The sequence below is a fragment of the Zootoca vivipara genome, chromosome 13 (genome assembly GCF_963506605.1).
Source record: "Zootoca vivipara chromosome 13, rZooViv1.1, whole genome shotgun sequence".
In the NCBI taxonomy this organism is placed as follows: domain Eukaryota; kingdom Metazoa; phylum Chordata; class Lepidosauria; order Squamata; family Lacertidae; genus Zootoca; species Zootoca vivipara.
In genome coordinates this window covers 42,643,793-42,650,829 of record NC_083288.1, presented here as the reverse complement: position 1 = coordinate 42,650,829, position 7,037 = coordinate 42,643,793, and the positions used below count along the sequence as shown (strand labels likewise).

Below are 7,037 nucleotides of genomic sequence, written 5' to 3'. Positions count from 1 at the left end.
TCAGATTTGTTCCTTCTTTCTTCTTACTAACTGCCCCTTGCTGTTCAGCTCAGGCTTTAGCAGAATAATGTAGCATTTAGGGGAAAAGATGCAACCCAGTAATGCAGCACCGGAGGCCAAGATGGAGAAGATTTCCACAGCCACCGTGTATTTCCCCTTTGTGCTCATATAGGCTGGGACAAAGGTCACCCAAACAGTGCAGAAGACAAACATACTGAATGTGATGAACTTGGCTTCATTGAAACTGTCTGGCAACTTCCTGGCTAGGAAAGCCACAATGAAGCTGACAGTGGCCTGAAAGCCCAGGAAACCCAGGACACAGCAGAACATGGTGACTGAACCTTCATTGCATCCCAGAACAATCTCTTCAGCCATTGTGTGCACGTCTAAATCTGGGAACGGGGGCGATGTTGCCAGCCACATTATACACAGACTGGCTTGAATCAGGGAGCAGAAAAGAACAACAGAAATGGCCAGTCTATTCCCCACCCATCTTCTCAGGCTGGACCCTGGCTTGGTGGCCATGAAGGCTAAAAGCACTATTACAGTTTTGGCCAATATGCAAGAAACTGCCACTGAGAAGACAATGGCAAAGGAAGTTTGTCGAAGAAGACACGTCGCCTCCTCGGGTTGGCCTATGAATAGCAGAGCACAGAGGAAGGAAAGCATGAGGGAGACGAGGAGGGTGTAGGTGAGGTTCCTGTTGTTGGCTTTGACTATGGGGGTATTGCTGTGCTTAATGAAGATTCCTAGCACGAAAGCTGTGATCAAAGAAAAGCAAAGAGCAAAAATGGCCATATTGATTCCCAAAGGTTCTCCATAAGACAAGAAGATTATATTTTTTGGAATACATAAATCCTGCTCATGGTTTGCATAATGATCGCTTGGACATTGTAGACAGTCATCCATGTCTGGGGAGAAAAACAGGCTTTAGTAAAACCAATCTGCATTTTCCTCCTTCTCTTTTCTTTCCCCCACCTTCAATATTCATTTGAGGCAGTCCTATTTGTCTTCATGATGTGCCTCCTCTTCCACTTATTTATCTCTTTATATTTCTCTGTGCTCTCAATTTAAAATTAACAACCTTTACCTGTCAGGTTGGAAATCTTCCCTTCTGGACATGAAACACAACCATAGCAGCAAAATGGTTTCCCTTCCATCTTAGTCTTCCAAGTGCCTGCATGGCAGAATTCATTACATACAGAAAAGGGCTGTGCCTGTACAGAGATGAAATCAGCGAAAGTCTGAGACAATTGTGTCCACTATGTAAAGGAGCATTGTGTTGATAATGCACACATCCTGTTCAGACTGGCTAAGGCCATTCCTAGAAAGATTTTTGGGGGGCAAAAAATTACACTTACTCCACGATTTGGCCAACATAGCTCCAACCCAACAGAACACTTTGAAAGCTCATTTGCCACAATGAACCATCATTTTATGAATCTCTCATTTTTGTTTATGTACATGTTGATGAACCTATCATGATATTTTTAAAATATCAAATTGCATACACATTTGAAACGGGGGGTAATTGTTTAGTATTAAATGGGTCTAAACACTAAGTAGGTATTCACAGAATTAGAGCCTTAGAGTCCAAAACTTTGCAAACTAATTTTCCTTCCTGTTGTTTAAGTATGTATTGACTATACCTGGTTAAATGTGGTAGGCCATACAATGTCATTAGAAGAAATGTTCAACATTTTCTCTAGGGGAGCAGTGACATCTATCTTGCCAAGTTTGACTCGAAGAAAAGAGTGGTTTGGGAATGTTACCCAGTTGATAATATCAAATCCAGCTGTTAATTCTCCATTTTGATCAAAGGAAACCTTTTCCCCAGCACTGTTGTTGAAGGAGACCCTTTTAAGGAAGTCATGGAGCTAAATTGAAACAACAGGGAAGTCAAGAAACTATGTTTTAGAGCAGCGTTTCTCAACCGCTGTTCCGCGGCACACTACTGTGCCGCGAGACGCTGGCTGGTGTGCCGCGACGTGAGGCGACGAGAAGGGCGATTTGCGGCCGCCAATAGGCAGCGCTGACCCGCCGGAAAGGAAGCCGGCCGGGTCAGTCTGGAGGGCGCGGGGGCGCGAAGGGTGTTTCTCCGTCATCTCCTCGCGCTCGCTCCCTGAGCGAGGCAGCGCTTCATGGCCGCGCGCCTGGGCTGAGGGGCCGGGCTTGGAAGTGGGAACATCGAGGGATGGGGCGGATCTCTCCGCCGCCGGACACAAAGCGCCGCCGACGCCGCTGCTTCCCGCAATCCTGGGAGAAGGAGGAGGAGGAGGAGGAGGAGGAGGAGGCGGCGGAGGCTGCCCCTCGGGTCTCTCTCTCCGGCCCTTCCTCTCTCCCTCCTTGTGTATGAGTCAGGTATTTCCCAGCCCGCCGTCGGCAGCCGAGGCCGCCTCCTCGCGCTCTCCCCGCGCGCTCCATGGAGAAGGCAGCGGCGGCAGCGGCGCAGGGCGGCGGGGACTCCGGAGCAGCAGCAGCCCCGTCCAGTGGCGGCAGTAACAGCAGCAGCCACAGCAGCAGCCGCCCCACCTCGGCAGGCTCCTCGCCGTCCTCCTCCGCTAGCCGGGGAGGGCTCTCGGGCCGCCAAGGAGCAGCGGCGGCGGCGGCGGCTACACCAGCGGGGAGGCCGGAGGGAGGCGGCGGTGGCGGCAGCAGCAGAAGCCCCAGCTCAGCCGCGGCCATCCCAGGAGGGAGCGGGGGGCTGGCGGCAGGCAGGACGACGGAGGCGGTGCTCGAGGGCTCTCTCAGCAAGTACACCAACCTCATCCAGGGCTGGCAAAGCAGGTAAATGTTGTGGGAATGACCTCTCTCAGTCTCATTTTTGGGTGTGTGTGTGTGTGTGTGTGCCAGTGGGTCGACCTACTTCCTTCCCCCCCTGTCTCCCCACCCTCCCTATTCCTCAGTCCCCCACCCATTCCCAACCCCCAGGATTTGCCCCGTCTTTTAATGGTGGTGTGCCGCGTGATTTTTTTCATGGAACAAGTGTGCCTTGGCCCAAAAAAGGTTGAGAAACACTGTTTTAGAGGCCCCTTGAAAGTTCATATTCACTCATAATGGTAGTAAAGCACCCTGATAATGCAGTAAATCTGATATACCCTAGATAAACATAATTCTCATCACCCATCAGATTTTAATGAGCAATATCTCCATCATCAGGATATATGCTAAGTCAGAAATAATCACATGAGGAAAAGACCTTGTGACATAAGTGTTGAGAAGGCAGTCAGCTGTCTGGCCCGGATTCAATTTCCTTGTTCTTGAAGGACCAGGTGCAGAGACTATAGGTGCTCCTAGATCAGACATCCCCAAACTGCAGCCCTCCAGATGTTTTGGCCTACAACTCCCATGATCCCTAGCTAACAGGACCAGTAGTCAGGGAAGATGGGAACTGTAGTCCAAAACATCTGGAGGGCCGAAGTTTCGGGATGCTTGTCCTAGATCAAACTGTGTTGCTGGAGAAGCAGGTTTCCTTACTGGCTGGGAGTGGTTTTCAACAACTTTAATATATGAATAAGGGTCTAGTGGTGTTTTGCCAAACCTTAGGTAAACACTGTGCACAGGAAAAGCTCAGCCCTCTTCTTTTTGGAGTTGGGTTCCAAAACGTTTTTAAAAGTAGCAAGTAGAAACATACCATTATTACCCTCCAAACAATATCAAAAGTATCCCAGCATCATCCCTGGTGGCCTCTCTCACACCACTCCATTTTCCTGAACTTATGATGTGCTGATGATGGCATGCATGAACTCTCCTGAATCTCTGGGCTCAAGAAATTACCTGCCATGATTCTTGATTCAGAAGCTCCCCTCTTCCTCCATCCCTCTTTGTTGCGCGCTTCAATTTGAATGACTGCATGGATTTCAAAGCATGTGCTACAGCAAAGACTGCATTGTACACACTGTAGCTGTGGCCAGTCAGGCTCATTTCAAAGACAGACGCAGGAAGCGTCTCCAGCTTCTCCTCCCCTGTGCAGATGTCCCCAGCCTCCCATTCTACCTCACTCTGGGGGAATATACAATTGAAAGCCTTTTCCCAGAAGATCCTGAGAAATACGTCTTATTTTGCAGAGAAAGGATTTCTCATCCGAATGAATTTCTGGAATCCCAAGACCTCCTTGGCATGAACTGCAATGGATAAAGCACCATGGATGATGTCTATGTCCCAAGTATTTTGGAAGTGAACTGATGCGAATTCCACCTGGGCGGTCATAACCCAGACCTTTGTCTTCCTTGCAATATCCTCTATTTCTAAAACACGCGGAACCATTCTCAAGAATACCATAGTATGATTTTCACCATGTAGAACCACAACGTTGGCAGTGCTACCCATAATAATCTTATATGTTTCAACCCACTCAACCACTGTGTCAGCAAGATCCTTGGTAAAATAGAGTGTTGGTAAAGTTTCCACAAAGTCAAAGCAGATTCCACTCTGGGAAAACTCAGGAAGCACAGTCTGTACAAAACTCTGCCCGTTGTCATCATCTATAAAAACCACCCCAATCCACGTCCACCTGAAAAACAACAGCAATTGTAGAATCCCAGCATTCTGTCTGTCCACATTTGGGAACATCCTGTGGAAGAAAGCTCCTTGGGCATGACCTTTTATCACAGGAGCAGAGCCATAGCCGACCTATAAATATGCAAAAAGAATGTTGATTACATAAATTCTCTTTAAATCCTTCTTTAATAAGAACTTTTGAACAAGTTTCTCTAGCATGCTGCTTTCCATCTCCGAATCAGTAAAGTCCATCTAACAGACATCAGAAGTCCAGGGCTTCAGGAGCAAATATTACCTGTGGGATTTTGAAGATACGGAGAATGGTTACCATGAAAAAAAACACATCTGAATTTGGTCCTCCAATGACAGCTACAACGTCATTCCACACATCACACTTGTAGTTTGGGATGAATCTTCCCCATGTGGAGAGGAGTTCCAGTGAAGCCCGATAAGTCCCACTAGCGATAAAATGGCTATTGTAGATGTTGAAGCCCAGGGTGAGGTTGGAAAAGATCTGGAGATCTTCATTTATCTCCTCTACAGCAAATACAAAGGCCAGGATGTGCTGGTAGCTCTGAGTCATCAACCTGCAATCAGATTTTCATGCTGTGTCACAGTATTTCTGCTTTAGAATATATGAAGGGGTGCATCTCTATTCAATGACTCTCTGATTTTACGCCAACAAATGCCTCTTATTCAGGAACCAGATACAGTACTGTATATGCATTCATGAGCAATGTACAAAAGCCAGATTCATACAGGTAAATGCTATTGATATAAAATGTGATTGTATTGATATATTCTTATACTTTCTGCTAGACCGATCTGCTCTCTACGGGTGGGGTGATGATGACATAAATGCTGCTAAAATTGATGAAAGACCATAAAGAAACTTTATGACAAAGCAAAGTTAAATGGGAAACCATAGAACTGGCAGTGGAGGGGTGGTCCAGTCCAAAAATCCATTATGGTGAGACCTAAATAGCAAATCCAGTCTGAAGCCCAAGGTCAGTCCTTGAGTACCTTTATCAATTGTATCTGCCTGAAGTGATTGAAATACCCTCAAGAAGGGTCACCAGACATGTAGATCTCCAGTGGTACCTGAACAACAACTGTCATCATTGCTGAGCATTGGCCATCGCTGGTTAGGGCTGTTGGGAATTGTAGTTCAGAAGCATGTGTAGGACCACAAGTTAGCAACCCATCTTAAAAGAAGAGAAATACCACAGGCAATATTTCCAATCAGTACAATTGCAAAGAGCTGCCATTTTGCATATGTGAAATATTACTGGATGTTCTTAAAAATTTGGTGACAGTTGGTGAAGGATGCTTTTGATATACTACTACTACTACTACTACTACTACTAATAATAATAATAATTTATTATTTATACCCCGCCCATCTGGCTGGGTTTCCCCAGCCACTCTGGGCGGCTTACAACAGAAAAATGAAATAAAACAATTAAACATTAAAAGCCTCCCTAAACAGGGCTGCCTTCAGATGTCTTCTAAAAATCTGGTAGCTGTTTTTCTCTTTAACATCTGATGGGAGGGCGTTCCACAGGACAGGCGCCACCACCGAGAAGGCCCTCTGCCTGGTTCCCTGCAACTTGGCTTCTCGCAACACTGGAATAGTAACAACATTAAATTAATGTTGTTACTAATAGTAACAATATTAACTTCTATAACAATAGACAATGAAACATAGAGAGTGGTGGAATCCCAGTCATTCCACTCATACATTTTACAAATACCAGATATATACTATGATTAAAAGTAAGACGTTAACAAGTAAATTATGGCAGAATGATTTTGTGGGCTCTAGAACATTTAATCAGATGCAAACGCTCATCCTAGAATTCTTATGTCAGACTACATTAGAGTTTTGGCTGTTCTGACTACAAAAGATTAACACAGGTATATCTTCTTGATTTTAAAGGAATCAAATTCTTACAAGACGTCATCAATGAGTTCTTGAGAGGGATGTCTATTGAAGTGTATAGGGTTGGAAAATGTGTAGATCTGAGAAATGATGGCAGCAATGGTTAAACCTCCGGAACGATAATAGTTGTGGTTTACTGTGAAAGGTTCACTCATATTACACTGAGCAACATTAAGACCCCTCATTTTGCATGGAATCTATCTGAATAGCGATATTCCTATTCCCTCATTGCTATTCAATTATGTGTCTTTAAGTAACACAGCCTAACTTGATTGATAATTTGATAACACAGCCTAACTCAGTTGACCTATTGGAAACAAATACTGTAATACCAGTTATTGTCCCCCGCCTGTCTTAAGCCCTGCTCTGAATAACACACAGGATATTAATCACACCCATCCATATTGGGTCATTGTTTTCATAGTAGCTCCTGGATCTCCCTTGGGACTTACAGAAAAAGTTGAAATAATTATGGTCAATTGGATAATTCTTAGGTAGATAATCACAGATGCAGAATTAGAGGTTCTCTGCAAGTTGCAGGTGCAAAGAAGCCTATTGTGTTTTTTTAAGAAGTTTCCTCTGGTCCTCCTGTGAA

General features: G+C 45.3%; 1 pseudogene; it reads right to left on the bottom strand.

Moving 5' to 3' along the window:
• LOC118095598 (vomeronasal type-2 receptor 26-like) lies at positions 1–6,627 on the bottom strand (annotated as a pseudogene).
• Positions 6,628–7,037: the final 410 nt, after the last annotated feature.